The sequence below is a fragment of the Cyprinus carpio genome, chromosome A12 (genome assembly GCF_018340385.1).
Source record: "Cyprinus carpio isolate SPL01 chromosome A12, ASM1834038v1, whole genome shotgun sequence".
Taxonomy (NCBI): Eukaryota; Metazoa; Chordata; class Actinopteri; order Cypriniformes; family Cyprinidae; genus Cyprinus; species Cyprinus carpio.
The window spans coordinates 9,660,783-9,678,460 of record NC_056583.1 but is presented as its reverse complement, the minus strand read 5'-3'; positions in this window follow the sequence as shown (position 1 = coordinate 9,678,460).

Sequence of the window (17,678 nt, the reverse complement as noted above, 5' to 3'; positions counted from 1 at the left end):
CAGTCTCTTTTTGTGTCAGCTTTCTGAGGAGTGCTGCAATGTCGCTGAAGTTTGGTATAAATTTCCCCAGATAATTTACCATTCTGAGGAAACGCTGTAGTGCAGGGACATCCTTGGGGACTGGCATCTCAGAGATTGCTTTTGTCTTGGAAGGATCAGCTTTCAGGTCTTCACTTGTAAAGATGTGTCCCACATAGCTGACTTGTTCCAGGCGAAATTTGCATTTAACAGGGTTAGCTTGAGCATGACCTCACACGCTCTGTTCAACACTCTTTTCAAATTAATGTCATGTTCAGCAGTTTTACGACCTCCGACAATGATGTCGTCAAAAATAATTGCACAGGGATACCCTGAAAATAACTGCTCCATCGAGCGCTGGAACACTTCGCTTGTGGAGTTTATGCCAAAAGGCATACGAAGAAATCTATAGCGCCCAAATGGGGTGCTGAATGTGGTCATCATGGAGGACCTGCGGTCTAAGTGAATCTGCCAGAAAGAGTTCTTTGCATCCAGCACTGAAAACACAGTTGCTCCCGACATCTGGGATGCCACTTCCTCTACGCTGCACATTGGGGTCTTTTTAAGGCAGAGTTGAGATCTTTTGGGTTGATTCACAGCCTGATTTCTTGTCTGTCCTTTTTATGTGTAGCCACCATGGACGAGACCCAATCCGTTGGCTCGGAGATCGTCGTTATGACGCCAAGGCTCTCCATGCGGTCCAGCTCTGCTTTGACACGGCTTTGCATTGCCAGGGGAATGCGACGAGCAGGGCAAACTACAGGCTGTACTCTGGGGTCCACTGTCATAGAATATGTTAACGGGAGTTCTCCAAGCTCGTCTGTGAACAAGTCTTTGTACTCAGTGAGAATGTCTTCAGTGCTGCCCTCCATACTGACATGATGCACATCTGGGCTGATAGTAACGATGCCCATGTCGAGGCATGCACGAAATTCTGCTTCACCAAGAAGAATGGAAGTGTATGATTTTGCCCATTTAGGCCACACTGCAATGTCACTAAGCCTTTTGTTTCGATTTTACTTCCACCATAAGCTACAAGGTTAGGTGTCTTTGATTGCTTCACTGGTCGTTTGTTGTTGGCAATTTGTTCGAAAATCGTTTGTGACATTACATTACATTTTGCCCCAGTGTCAACTTTCACTTCAATTGGATTTTTGTTTATGTGTAAAGTGACAAATCCCTCCTCCAACCCTGGCATTTGAGGGTTAACAGTGTTGACAAACTTGTCAAATTTGATGCCATCAACATAAAAAGTGTCATCATGGTCAAGGGGTTTGTCTATTTCAAGTTCATGAACCGCTTTCCCGTGAGTGAATTTCTTCTGACCAAACTGACTGCGTGCTTTGCAACATTGCTTGTAATGATTCATTTTCTTGCAGTTATGACACTGTTGTCCGAAAGCTGGGCATTTCACTGTTGATGCCACATACTATCCTATCACAGATCAGCTAGTCAGTCAGTTCTCCAAACTGACAACTTTTAGCTTTAATTCTGAGATCACTGATGAATGTCTCAATAGTCTCACCTTGTTTTTGTTTCTAGAGTGAAACCTGTGCCTCTACATTGTTTTATTTTGTTGAGGGTTGCATATTCCACGAAATTTTCTTTTCAGGCACTCTGGATCTTCTCTTGATTCAGCGGGAGTCAAGATCGCGCCATTCTTGCCCGGTGCACGCACCTCCGCTTTATAGACAAATGAATGCTCTCGTTCTATGGCTTCCGGCCCTGCGAGATTGAAGAGGATATATGCCCTTGTCTTGGCAGGTTTATCATAGTGCACGGCGGCGATGACATATTCATGTCATATTCTTGCTCGAAGATTCGCCAACTGCTCGAAAGCAATCCGCCATCACTGCGCGGTCTCGACAAAACTTCTCGATTAGTTTAGTCTCTGTTTTCTACAAAACGAATTGACTCATGGGCGAAAAGTCCTTGCCGTCTTCCGACACCATGTTGTTTGTCTGAGGAATTATACAGTGATAGTCAGTGGTCAATTTGATGATATTTATTAACAGAGCTCATGTCAGACATACAACACATCACATATGAACATAGCTCTCACGTGTTCTTAGTACCAACGCTCCCAGGGGGTGGGAGGATGTTCTAAAAGAACCCAACACATGTTTGAGGTGCAGCACATTAGAATATACAAATTACATTGTATTTCTGAACAGATCATTTATCACAATGATCTACACTTCCCATAAAGGACCGATTATGGTTCTTTTGTACTGCAAACATGTTACTTGACTCTGAACTGCTGCTAATCATTATTCTTTTGTCCATACTATTCTGACCATTGGTGCTCGTCTCACACCTAGATTGCCTACACTTCTTCATTTCATCGTTGTTGTGTTTAGGGCACAAGCGCAAGAGTCGCGAGTCATGTTTACATTAATCTACACCCCGCCTCCAGCAGCGCGGGGGTGTTGGAATGTTCGAAACCAGTATACCGTCACTCAGCTTTTTCGAACTTCTTTTTGCCCCTAAACGAAGAACGAAAATGAACTTCGTTTGAAGTATACCGGGGCCTTTAGGGGGGTCCGTGTTTCTTTTGGTCATTTGATTTTCTACTTGAAAAGAAATAAAGAGAAATGAGAAACGGTTTGATTTTCGTGTTGTTTAAGAAATGGAAAACGAAAATTTAGCTGGATTTCTTATTTTTATTTATGGGTAAAAAGATGAGATTATGCTTTAATATTTGTTTTGAATGTGTGGGCGGCGCTGAAACGCCCCATTTCATCCCTTGTGTACTGTACCGATACGCGGCAACCGCAAGCTCAGTTTATTTTCAAAAGGAGAGAAGCAGCCAACAAGTATCTAGCATCAAGGGAAATCCTTTAATACTGTTTAAAAATCATCCCAAATGCACCTCATGTTCAGACAAAGGGTTGCATTTTATATACCAGGGGTCTGCAACCTACGGCTCGCGTGCCAACAGTGGCACGCAGAGGGATAATCGCTGGCACGCGAGCAATAGGGAACTGCATACTGACGTACATTTTGCACATAGGCGCTTCAGATCAGAGCCCCAGCGGTCTAACAGCGCTCGTCAATGTCAAAATGACTGAGATGGCCAATCAAATCAAAGTAGGCAGGGTTTACTGTTGACAGAAGCAGAGCGCGAAGCGTCAGTTTAACGTTAAAGAGAGCGAGGCAGGGGCGTAGGCAGCGGAGGGCCTGACGGGCACAGCCCCGCCCACTCTGATGAAAGGCCCCCCAGTTTATTATACAAATATAATATTTGTTAAATAATTATTGTTTCATCTATTTCAACACAATTAGAGAACTAAAACATCTCAAATAACTAAAATAAATAAAAGTGTTTTTGCATAATCCTTGATGAGTTTGATGGACACCAGTGTTAGCCAATTGTTATCCAGGCTGTTTAGGGCATGTCGCGCATGTAAATTCTCGCGTGTCTGTTCACCCATTCAGTTGGACTGTAATTTGCAGCTTTGTGTTAGAAAATGTTAGAAAAACAGCAGCAATGCATAACTCTGTAAACAATAATTTAAAAAACTCGCACTGACGAGGAAGAAACCCCGTCCATCAGTCTTCAAGTAATGGTAAGACTTTCAGTTCCACGCGCGAACCAGTTCATTCTGTGAAGCCGGGATACTGTCAGTCCGATACATTATGAATGTGATCTGAGCTCAATCAGTGTTTTCAGTTGGTGTTCAAGTCGTTTGGTGTGCGGTCTCTAAAGAATTTAAAGCCAGCTGTAGCCAGTCGTCCTCATGAAGATTAGCCTTTTTTCCTTTTTTTTATATTCATATATATATATATATATATATATATATATATATATATATATATATATATATATATATATATATATATATATATACACACAAACCCGATTCCAAAAAAAGTTGGGACACTGTACAAATTGTGAATAAAAACAGACTTTAATGATGTGGAAGTTTCAAATTTCAATATTTTATTCAGAATACAACATAGATGACATATCAAATGTTTAAACTGAGAAAATGTATCATTTTAAGGGAAAAAAGGTGATTTTAAATTTCATGGCATCAACACACCTCAAAAAGTGTGGCACTCTGTGGCATCCACTCTTCTTTTTATAACAGTCTGCAAACGTCTGGGGACTGAGGAGACAAGTTGCTCAAGTTTAGGAATAGGAATTGTCCCATTCTTGTCTAATACAGGCTTCTAGTTGCTCAACTGTCTTAGGTCTTCTTTGTCACATCTTCCTCTTTATGATGTGCCACATGTTTTCTATGGGTGAAAGATCTGGACTGCAGGCTGGCCATTTCAGTACCCAGATCCTTCTTCTACGCAGCCATGATGTTGTAATTGATGCAGTATGTGGTCTGGCATTGTCATGTTGGTCTTCCCTGAAAGAGACGATGTCTGGATGGGAGCATATGTTGTTCTAGAACTTGGATATACCTTTCAGCATTGATGGTGCCTTTCCAGATGTGTAAGCTGCCCATGCTACATGCACTCATGCAACCCCATACCATCAGAGAGACATGGCGTCCTAGTTTTCCAAAAAGAACTTCAAATTTTGATTCGTCTGACCACAGAACAGTTTTCCGCTTTGCCACAGTAATTTAAATGAGCCTTGGCCCAGAGAAAACGCCTGTGCTTCTGGATCATGTTTAGATATGGCTTCTTTTTTGACCTATAGAGTTTTAGCCGGCAACGGCAAATGGCACGGAGGATTGTGTTTACAGACAATGTCTTCTGGAAGTATTCCTGAGCCCATGTTGTGATTTCCATTACAGTAGCATTCCTGTATGTGATGCAGTGCAGTCTAAGGGCCCGAAGATCACGGGCATCCAGTATGGTTTTCCGGCCTTGACCCTTATGCACAGAGTCATTCATACGTTTATTACCTCCCGCCTTGACTACTGCAATTCATTATATTTGGGTCTTCCTCAGTCATCCATTGCACGCTTGCAGATGGTACAAAATGCTGCTGCAAGGCTGTTGACTGGGGCAAAGAAAACAGATCACATTACACCAGTTTTAGCCTCTCTTCATTGGCTTCCTGTCTATTTTAGAATTCAATTTAAAATTTTGTTGTTTGTTTTTAAAGCTCTTAATGGTCAAGCCCCATCTTATCTCTCAGATCATCTTATTCATGTTTCATCCTCCAGATCTCTAAGATCTTCTGATAGAGCTCTTTTAGTTGTCCCTCGTTCATGCCTAAAAATGAAGGGTGATAGGGCTTTTTCTATTGCGGCCCCCCGTCTCTGGAACCAACTTCCACTTGGCATTCGCCTTGCACCTTCTATCACAACTTTTAAAATGAAGTTGAAAACATATCTTTATTCCCAGGCATTTTAAATTGGATTTTATCTATGTTCCATTTTTTTACTGTATCATCTGTTTTGTTTATTTTATGTTTATCTTTGACTTTGTTCAGCGCTTTGGTCAGCTTTGCTGTGATAAATGTGCTATATAAATAAACTTTACTTACTTACAGAGATTGTTCCAGATTCTCTAAATCTTTGGATGATATTATGCACTGTAGATGATGATAACTTCAAACTCTTTGCATTTTTTCTCTGAGAAACTCCTTTCTGATATTGCTCCACTATTTTTCGCCGCAGCATTGGGGGAATTGGTGATCCTCTGCCCATCTTGACTTCTTAGAGACACTGCCACTCTGAGAGGCTCCTTTTATACCCAATCATGTTGCAATTGACCTAATAAGTTGCAAACTGGTCCTCCAGCTGTTTCTTATATGTACATTTAACTTTTCCGGCCTCTTATTGCTACATGTCCCAGCTTTTTTGGAATGTGTAGCTCTCATGAAATCCAAAATGAGCCAATATTTGGCATGACATTTAAAAATGTCTCACTTTCAACATTTGATATGTTATCTATATTCTATTGTGAATAAAATATAAGTTTGAGATTTGTATATTATTCCATTCCTTTTTTACTCACAATTTGTACAGTGTCCCAACTTTTTTGGAACCGGGTTTGTATATATTGGTTTACTGTGTTGAGACGTGCTGCGTTTGGTCTCGTACTCTATCGCATACGTTGTCAGTGTCGTGCGCTTGCTTAGACCTTTGTTGTGATAAACAGTGAAGTGTGTTCAAGCACTAGCAGAAGACAGTGTAAAGAAATACACTTTGAGAGAAGCAGTCAAATAGCGGAAGTAAAAAGTGGATCATAAGTGTATTTATTTCTTGTCTCATTAGTGTTTAGCGCAGTTGTCATTGCTAGGAAATGCTTGTTTTGTTAAATGTGTTGAGACGTGCTGCGTTTGGTCTCGTACTCTATCACATACGTTGTCAGTGTCGTGTGCTTGCTTAGACCTTTGTTGTGATAAACAGTAAAGTGTGTTCAGCTGAATTCAATTTCTGTTTTGTCTGACGGGTATACAAAAAAGGTTAGTAAACCGCGGTAGCGGTCGCGGCAGGCCTCCTGTTAAGCCCTCCTCGTGTGAAGACCGAAAAGTGTAAAGACCATCGACTCTACCGTGCGACTCCACCGGGCAGGGACACCGGCAAGGGATATAAGTATTGTTTTGATTAATCCTTTTTTACTTCTACTTGTTTCACTTCTATTTCAGTTTTTATAACCTATTATCACTATGTGTTTCTAGATCCCTACTATCACTACCACTCACAAACCACGCATCACACAATGTAGACAGCGCAATCCTAACAACCTGCACACTCTGCCTATGTCTGCTAATACACTATCTTTTTCTATTGGTCTCTGGAATTGCCAGTCTGCTGTAAACAAAGGCGATTTCATTACTTCTATTATTAGTCATTCAAAGCTTAATCTCATGGCCCTGACAGAGACCTGGATCAAACCAGAGGACACTGCTACACCTGCAGCACTCTCCAATAATTTCTCATTTTCCCACTCCCCCCGTTTGACTGGAAGAGGTGGAGGTACTGGTCTGCTCATCTCTAAAGATTGGAAATTTAATCCTTTACCATCTTTGGGTATCAACAGCTCCTTTGAATCTCATTCAGTTACTGTTACCTACCCTCTTAAAATCCATTTTGTAGTTGTCTATTGACCCCCAGGACCACTAGGTAACTTTTTGGATGAATTAGATGTGCTGCTCTCAACCTTTCCTGAGGATGGTACTCCCCTAGTTATGCTTGGAGATTTCAACATTCACCTAGATAAACCTCTATCTGCTGACTTCCATACTCTGCTTGCCTCTTTTGATCTCAACCGAGTGTCAACTACTGCTACTCACAAATCAGGCAACCAACTGGACCTTATTTACACACAACACTGCTCCACTGATCATGGACTGGTTACTCCACTACACACCTCAGATCACTTCCTCCTCACTCTTAACCTCTACATGGTTCCTGACACGTCACTTACCCCTTCACATGTCATCTTTCGACGTAACCTACGCTCCCTCTCACCCTCCCGGCTATCTGCAATGGTTTCATCTTTGCTTCCTCCCCCTAAACTATTAGCATCTTTTGATGCTAAGAGTGCTACTGATACTTTCTGCTCCACTCTTACATCTTGTTTAGACACTGTTTACCCCTTGTCTTCCAGGCCAGCCCGTACCACCCCTTCAGCCACTTGGTTATCTGATGTTCTACGCGAACATCGTTCTAAGCTTAGAGCTGCTGAAAGGGTGTGGCGCAAATCCAAAAATACTACTGACCTTAATGTGTATCAGTCACTCCTCTCTTCCTTTTCTGCTAATGTCTCCACTGCTAAAAGGACATACTACCATAACAAAATTAAACATTCGTCTAACTCTCACATGCTTTTTAAAACATTTTCCTCGCTCCTTTGTCCTCCTCCTCCCCCTCCTGCTTCATCTCTAATAGCTGACGACTTTGCCACATTTTTCATTAATAAAATTAAAAACATCAGTGCACAATTTTCCACAAAATAATCCATCAAGCACATCTCACCAGCAAACATACCCTCATTCACATCCTTCTCTTCACTCTCTGAGGCAGAAGTCTCCAAACGAATCCTTTCTAATCATCCTACTACTTGTCAGCTTGATCCTATTCCATCTCATCTCCTTCAAGCCATTTCTCCTGCAGTTGTAGCTGCACTCACTCACATCATTAACATATCCCTCTACACTGGTGTTTTCCCCTCATCATTTAGACAGGCTCGTATAACTCCACTATTTAAGAAACCCACCCTCAACCCATCTCTTTTAGAGAACTACAGACCAGTTTCACTTCTTCCTTTCATTGCAAAAACACTTGAACAAGCTGTATTCAACCAAGTCTCTACCTTTCTCACACAGAACAGCCTCCTTGACAGCAACCAATCTGGCTTCAGAAGTGGACATTCAACTGAGACTGCCTTGCTCTCAGTTGTTGAAGCCCTAAGACTGGCAAGAGCTGAATCCGAATCTTCAACACTTATCTTGCTTGATCTATCTGCTGCTTTTGACACGGTTAACCAGATCCTCCTGTCAACCCTACTGACAAAGGGCATCTCAGGAACCGCACTATCGTGGTTTGAGTCTTACCTATCAGATAGGTCCTTCAAAGTATCTTGGAGAGGTGAGGTGTCCAAGTCGCAACATCTAACTACTGGGGTGCCTCAGGGCTCAGTTCTTGGACCACTTCTCTTCTCTGTCTACATGGCATCACAGCTGCTCGCATCTCAGCTTGTCTAACAGACATTTCTTGCTGGATGAAGGACCATCACCTTCAACTCAACCTTGCCAAGACAGAACTGCTTGTGGTTCCAGCAAACCCATTGTTTCATCACAATTTCACCATCAAGTTAGGCACATCAACCATAACTCCTTCAAAAACAGCCAGAAATCTTGGAGTTATGATTGATGATCAGCTAACTTTCTAAGACCACATTGCTAAAACTGTCCGGTCCTGCAGATTTGCTTTATTCAATATTAAGAAGATCAGGCCCTTTCTTTCGGAACATGCTGCACAACTCCTTGTTCAAGCTCTTGTTCTGTCCAGGCTAGACTATTGCAATGCTCTCTTGGCAGGTCTTCCAGCCAGTTCTATCAAACCTTTACTATTAATCCAGAACGCGGCAGCAAGATTAATATTTAATGAGCCGAAAAGAATACACGTCACACCTCTGTTTATCAATTTGCACTGGCTACCAATAGCTGCTCGCATAAAATTCAAGGCATTGATGTTTGCATAAAAACCACCAGTGGCTCTGCACGCCTTTACCTAAATTCATTACTTCAGACTTAAGTGCCCTCTAGAAGCTTGCATTCTGCAAGTGAACGTCGCTTGATTGTGCCATCCCAAAGAAGCACAAAGTCACTTTTACGGACTTTTACATTAAATGTTCCCTCCTGGTGGAATGACCTGCCCAACTCAATCCAAGCAGCTGAGTCCTTAGCCATCTTCAAGAATCAGCTTAAAACACATCTCTTCCATCTTTATTTGACCCTCTAACTTTTGCACTCACTATTCTAATTCTTTAAAAAAAAAAAAAAAAAAAAAAATAATTCTAACTACCTTTCTAATCTTTTTGAATTCTATCTATTTTCTTTTCATTTATTATACAATTATCAAAAAAGACCTCTAACACTAGCTCTCTCTATTCTTTTTCTATTCTATCTGTTTTCTTTTTATTTATCATATTATTTAAAAGCCCTTGCTATGTGTACTGCGTTTAAGCTAACTGAGACTTGTTATAGCACTTATATATAATTGCTCTTTTGTTGTTTTTGATTGCTTCCATTGTCCTCATTTGTAAGTCGCTTTGGATAAAAGCGTCTGCTAAATGACTAAATGTAAATGTAAATGTAATATTAATATATATATATATATATATATATATATATATATATATATATATATATATATACACACACTCACTGGCCACTTTATTAGGTACACCTTGCTAGTACCGGGTTCGACCCCTTTTTGCCTTCAGAACTGCCTTAATTCTTCATGGCATAGATTCAACAAGGTGTTGGAAACATTCCTCAGAGATTTTGGTCAATATTGACATGATAGCATCAAGCAGTTGCTGCAGATTTGTCGGCTGCACATCCATGATGCGAATCTCCCATTTCACCACATCCTAAAGCTGCTCTATTGCATTGAGATCTGGTGACTGTGGAGGACATTTGAGTAAAGTGAACTCATTGTCATGTTCAAGAAACCAGTCTGAGATGATTTGAGCTTTGTGACATGGTGCATTATCCTGCTGTAAGTAGCCATCAGAAGATGGTTACACTGTAGTCATAAAGGGATGGACATGATCAGCAACAATACTCAGGTAGGCAATGGCATTTAAACGATGCTCAACTGGTACTAAGCGGCCCAAAGTGTGCCAAGAAAATATCCCCCACACCAATACACCACCACTACCAGCCTGAACTGTTGATACAAGGCAGGATGGATCAATGCTTTCAGGTTCTTTGCGCCAAATTCTGACCCTACCATCTCAATGTCGCAGCAGAAATCGAGACTCATGAGACCAGGCAACGTTTTTCCAATCTTCAATTGTCCAATTTTGGTGAGCCTGTGTGAACTGTAGTCTCCGTTTCCTGTTTTTAGCTGACAGGAGCGGCACCCGGTGTGGTCTTCTGCTGCTGTAGCCCATCTGCTTCAGGGTTCAACGTGTTGTGTGTTCAGAGATGCTCTTCTGCATACCTTGGTTGTAATGAGTGGTTATTAAGTTACCGTTGCCTTTCTATAATCTCTAACCAATCTGCCCATTCTCCTCTGACCTCTGACATCAACAAGGCATTTTCGTCCATATTTTCTCTTTTTCGGACCATTCTCTGTAAACCCTAGAGATGGTTGTGTGTGAAAATCCCAGTAGATCAGCAGTTTTTGAAATACTCAGACTAGCCCGTCTGGCACCAACAACCATTCCATGTTCAAAGTCACTTAAATCCTCTTTCTTTCCCATTCTGATGCTCGGTTTGAACTTCAGCAATTGTCTAGATGCCTAAATGCATTGAGTTGCTGCCATGTGATTGGCTGATTAGCAGTTTGTGTTACCAAGCAATTGAATAGGTATGCCTAATAAAGTGGCCGGTGAGTGTGTGTGTGTGTGTGTGTGTGTGTGTGTGTGTGTGTGTGTGTGTGTGTGTGTGTGTGTGTGTGTGTGTGTATGTATATATATATATATATATATATATATATATATATATATATATATATATATAAAATGTCAAGAGTGACTTGATGTCTATTTACATGTACATTTATGCATTTAGTGGACACTGTTATCTAGAGGGACTTACAAAAGAAGAGAAAGAAAGCAAGCTGTCAAAGATCCAACAATATTTGTAATACACAATCCCAGGTTTATTAGACAACTAGATTAGTAAGTAAGCTAAAGAACAGTACAAATGCATCACTTATTCAGTGACCTGTGCTGATCGGTGGGAGCAAACATCTGTAGTATCAAACTGAGGTATGGAGGTGCTGTTGTGGTAGCCAGTGGAGTGAAATCAAGAAGGATGTGACATGGTATCTCTTTGGCTAACTGAAGACCACTTTCTGGATCCTCTGCAGAGGCACGTTGGTTGGAAGGCCTGCCAGTAGAGCACTGCTGTAGTCCCGTCTCAAAATTACAAGAGCTTGGATGAGGAGCTATGCTGAATAATATGACAGGAAGAGTCTGAGTTTTGTAATGCATGAATCTACATGACCGTGCTGTTGTTGAGATGTGGGTGGAAAAGCTCAGATTTTCTTGTTGTAGTGTCGTGGACCCAAGTTGCACGATCATGTTTTGTGGTTAACTGACGAGTTTGCAGGGACATTATCCATTAGGAATTGTTTGGATCATGAAAAGTGTTTTTTATGTATTGTGGTTAGAGGACAGGGTTTGAAAAATAAGAAGCTGAAAAGATGGAAAGTGTTAAGAGAGTGAATGGGTTTCATTTATGTTGACTTCAACTTACCACAGTCTCACTCATTAGAATTGTCCCCATAATCATTGTCATGGTCACAAACCCAAGATCCTGGAATGCACTGCTGGTTGTCACAGCAGTACTCACTCTCAGAGCAAGGTCTTGGTTCTGTGAACACATACATGACAGCTCTGAGCTACATACAATACATGCCAAATGGAAGGTATTAGATGGCTCTGTGCATTACTCACCACAGTTTCTGTCATCAGATCCATCTCCACAGTACAGCGATGGTTATCACAGCCGAAATCTACCAGATAGTCACAGGTCAGCTCATCTGCATGCAGCAAAATGGGGAGGTTGATTTTCATTTATTTCAAAAACGTTCAAAGTAAATTAAATTCTAATCCCTTTTATGTAATCCACCAAAAGGGATATTTATTGTTGAATCATGACAAAGATGGCTCTGATATTAGCTGGCTTGATTATTGTTTATTTACATTTCAGATCTAATATTTAAGATCTTATGCTAACAAAATGCTTCCAAAACAAATACTGTTTTATTATTTAATTAGATGAGATAGTGAAGATAAAAAAACTGCCAACAAGTGTCCTGCATAAAGAGAACTCACTGAATACTGTTTAAAATCATCCCGAGATGAACCTCATGTTGGTTAGTGTGCAGAGCTAGAATCTAGACAAAGAGTGGTGACTTTAAAGAAGCTAACATGGACAATAGTAATAATATAGAATGAGCATGTGTGTCCAAACTTGTGTACTGACTGGCATTACAGCCCATAATTTCCTTTATGCTTCCTCTGTTCTGGTACTGGAAAACTGTTTTGTCTTGAAGCTTTTTTGTTTCTGTTGTGCGTCAACCTGTCTTATGTGAATATTTTAAATCATTACATGGGACTTATGGCAGCTCTGCTCATCACTGCTGTCTAGACAGTCATTGGCACCATCACACACAGCCCTCAAAGGTATACAACGATAGTTTGTCTTGCAAGAGAACTCAGTGTCTGCATCACACTTATGATCAGGACCCACTATGAAAAATGAGCCGTTCACACACATTGGTGGTATGCAGCATCTGTTTTTGCATTGAAACTGTCCTGGCTTGCAGGTTTTCTCAGCAGATTTCTTCTTCCTCATTGCTGCCATCTGCACAGTCCTGCACACTATCGCAGTGCCAGGAAATTGGGATACAGTGCTTATTTTTACACTGGAACTGGTTCTCAGAGCAACAATGATCACCTGGGTTATAAAAGAGTTTTTAAAAAATATCAAGAACAATGTCACATAACTATTCATTAAAAAAATAGCAGCATGACCCAAACTATGTAGTTCAGTTACCAGATACAAAAATCAACACAACCAAAAACTGTTCTGTTGATATCAACTGAAGTAAACTTTTTTCAAATTTTCTTGTTTCTGTCATAATGCGTGTGACGAGTGGGGCGGGGCCGAGAGCCGTGGGAAGGCCTGGTCCTCTCTCGTCCTTCACTGTCGTCGCTCCTCTTTTATATCCTTCCGATCTCCTCCGTGGGACTCGAGACCGGTGAGTGGAGCAGGTGTTGCTCATTTCCCAATCACTCCACCCGCCACGCTCCGTTCCCACAGCTCTCGGCCCCGCCCCACTCGTCACAATGCGTAAACGTCCAAAGTGTTGCATACTGCAGAGTGCAGCATCTTCATCAGATTCATCTGGACAATTATTATGGCCATCACACAGGAAAATCGAGTAGGTACATTTCCCATCCAGGCACTGGAAGCGTCCAATTGGGCAGTAACGTGAAGAACATGTCTGAGGGACATCAGAGCCATCCCCACAATCTGACTGACCATCACACTTCCACCAGATGGGAATGCACCTGGAGACAAAAGGCAAACAGAGAAGAGAAGTGAGAGTGGAAGAGCTCAAGATCATTCAATTATCATCTTGTATGCTGAAAAATACACATTAAAACTTCATAAGACAATGGATTCACTTACTTCTCATTGTCTCCACAGCGGAACTGAGTGCTGGAGCAGTCAGCAACACACTGTATCTTAAAGCCAACAGCCAGACCAATGAAGTGATCCGGACACTCATATCTGGCCATTGTCCCACCCGGGCCAATAAGACACAGATGACTACAGGTCAGATGATGGTCATTGCAAGGATTGTCACCTAAGAAAAAGTTAATATAACATTCAATCAGCTATCATACAATTAAAGTTAATGATGAAATTAATGATATAAAGTCTTACTGCGTGGCTGTCTGTAAGGGTGGTAAATGTGGATGTAATTAGGGTGGTGTGTGTTGTTTCCCATTACAACACGGTTAGCACCAGTGTATTTGGGGGCTCTCTTTATGGTGTCGGTCCAGTACACCAAATCCTCAAACAGGGTCAGAGCAAAAGCATGGGGCATGGAGCCTGTTTTAGCCCTATGTCTGTTTTGTCCATTCATATCAGCTGTTGGAAAATAGACATTAGAATTATAGATTTTATGGGCACATGATGTATTGGTACCACATATAAAACATATGCACACACACAGATATATGTTCAGTGCTCATGTACCCACTGAGAACAGTTTTGTTTCTGCCAATACTTCAGGAATTTGCCGCTGGCTCTTATGTAGATGGTGTTACACGAGGTATAATTCATTCTGGTTATATTAAACAGGCAAACTTTGGACTTATTAATCGATTAGTTGCTCCAGAGCAAATCTATTTGGTTTTAGGGGAAAGTTAAGTTTCATATCTTTTTATTTTTATGTAATAAAATCCTTTACTAACTAGAGCACTGATATTCTACTTTTGACTGAATTGTTTGCTTGTGTTTATTTCCTATTGTTCAAACTTATTGTAATTTTATAATGGCTATTGTAGTTCATTTATATATTATTGTTCAATAAATAATAATTTATATAACTAATTTAACGTATTTGGTATTGAGAAATGTCCCGTTAAAGTCTGTGTTCTGGAGGGGTCTGGATGATCCACTCTTCCTCCAAGCACCAGCAGCAACAACCCCTGGTACCCTGGCACAATATATCGATCATGTGCTATTGCTAGATGGTTCATTCTTCACAGTGGGCGAGGTTGATGATGAAGGTGCCAGTGTAACTAAGTTGCTGATGCCCCAACCCCCTCCAGTTCTCCTAGTACCGTCATTTTATTGTTCCGAGCCCAATCCAGTCCCAAAGTCTATCCCAGTGGGTGAAATCTCAGTTCCAGAGTCTCGTCTAGCCATGACCATCATTCCAGATTTCAATTCCGAAATGGCCACCACACTTGTGCCCCTGGGAGTACTTGTGGAATATGAGGGGATGTCTTGGAGCCCAGAACTGACTCCAGTCCCCAAATTCAACCCAGACTTTGCTCCTGTACCTGAACTCCGTCCAGAGTTGACTTCTACTCCTGAGTACAGTCCAATAAAAGCTCCAGAATGCTCTCCAGAGTCTGCTCCAGAATACTCTCCAGAGTCCGCTCTGGAGCCCAATTCTCCTTTGTCTCCTCAGTCTCCTTCGCCCCCGCTGGTCTCGTCAACCCTCCTTCATCTCCTGTGTCAGTCAGCTCCGCTTCTTTAGAGCCCGCTCCTCCAGAGCGCCCCCCATGAATACCTAATTTTCCTCAATAAATGTTTGCCAATGGCTGTGGTGGCTGAGCCGGCTAAGGCCACGGAGGATCCTTCATGGCCTCTGGAGTCTCCCTGCTCCACCCTGGAGGCTCTCCTTAGCCCCTTTCACACTGAGATTCCGGATAATACTCGGGTAATGTGTCCCTGCAATTGTTCCCGGGTCATTAGATTTTGGTTTATTCAACACTGCCAGTGATTTCCCGGAATCTGTGCGTGCGTTCACACACAACCCATAAAGGTCCTGTAATGACACGTGACATCAGGATGTGACATGTAATGCACGAATCGAAAACGCTAGGCATGTTAACTTTCGCTTAAGCTGGCGAATGATCTCTGCTTCAGCGCGGATAGTGAGGAGCTAACTGATCTCTGCTTCATTACAGTTTGCACATATTTTTCGTTGCGAACGTTGATCTGCCTTCAAAACACCCAGTAAAATAGACGCTCGATAACATGCGTCATCACTACGACAAACCCTTTATACGGCATTGGTTCTGGCTTTTGTTTACACAGAGCTCGTTCTGGGACTGTTACTAGGTCCCCAACCCGGGATCGATCCTGGAATCAATCCCGGGACCAATCAATTTTCCACGACCAATGTGCAGTGTGAAAGGGGCTCTTGTCTCCTCCCCGGTGGAACTGTTCCTGGGAGTGGGAAGTACTGTCACAGTCACCAGTTCTGTCAGCCAGTCTGAACTTAATTTCCCATCATCCATCCTGTTGCTCACCTGCACATTGTCACCAATCATCTAATCACGATCACCAGCATTCCACCTGCACTGGTTAAAAGGACTCACCACACACACACACACACACACACACACACACACACACACACACACACACACACACACACACACACACACACACAGAGTTTGTCTAGTCTTGTCTAAGACAATCCAGATATTTGCCTTTGATTGTTACTCACCTGAAGTCTACTTACCTGTTGTTTGATTGCAAATCTCCAGTGTCCAGTTTCTTGTCTCCAGTTATCAGCTCTATGTTTCCATCTACATGTGTCGGGCGCTTGTCCTACGAGAAAGAAAAGGAAAGTGTTTACCTATTCCCCAAGTCCTGTAAACGTGTGTGTGTGTGGTTCCTCACCTTTATAATCTCCCTCTTGCTCCATCTGCTATGCCTTTTTGATCACCCATTGCCTAATTGATGCTGTTGTGTTAAATAAATCCTGTTTGGAATGTTACTCATCTCTCTCTGGTCTGTGTACTCCATGACACATACACAATTTTTTTACGAAACAGTAATGGATTTTTTAATTTTTATTCAATTAAGGTTTTAATAGTAGGAATGTGACTTATATACAAAATGAAATAAAGATATAATTAAACATACTTAAAAATATTATTGACAAAATAATAAATCAACATCAATTGCACTATTAGCACATGCTGCAATTTGAAATGACAAATAAGTTATGTGTGAATATTGTTGGTGGTTTAAGAAGTGGGTATCACTGCTCAGTTACCAGAGGAACCAGTTCGTTAGAAATGAGCAAAAGTTTAGTTCAGTCTAGAACACCCCCCCCCCCCCCACAAAAAAAAAAAAAAAAAAAAAAAAAAAAAAAAAAAAAAAAAAAAAAAAACAAACAAACATCAGACAGGATTTTGAAGGTTGATGCAAAAGTAAATCTTAATGACTCTGAGCACTTAGGTTTAGCAGGTAATTTGGGGAAAAAAAAGTCAGTTTTGCAAGAAATAGCTTGAGTAACTCTGTTTATGGGTTCAGGAGCTACTGTGTAGAATATCTCAACTCTACCTCATGTGATACCTCATAAAATTTGCAATATTAAACTCACTTTTGCAGAGTAACAAACTAAAGTTGCACATTTTTAGTTGGCTGCTTAATGTAGCTTTTCTATAACAAGCTACTTTATCCTACAAGAAGCAATGTAGAGTGTCCAAATGCTATATAGCAGTTTTTAATGTGGTTGAAATAAACACACTTAAACTGTCTCTTATTTTTAGTGGTGACAAGTCTGACTGATTCTAGTGAATAGATTAGGTCTAATCGTGTATGTAAATTAGAGTGTTTTGTTGTACTTCTTGTAAAGTTACCTGTTCAAGTTTTATACTGTCACCCTAATTGCTTATTCATTCAAAACGCCTCATTGTTTTTGTGCCAACAAAGCAGAACTTTGATTTATAAATCATATATATTAATATATATATATTAATTATAATATTTACTATAAAACTAAACTAATTACTATATA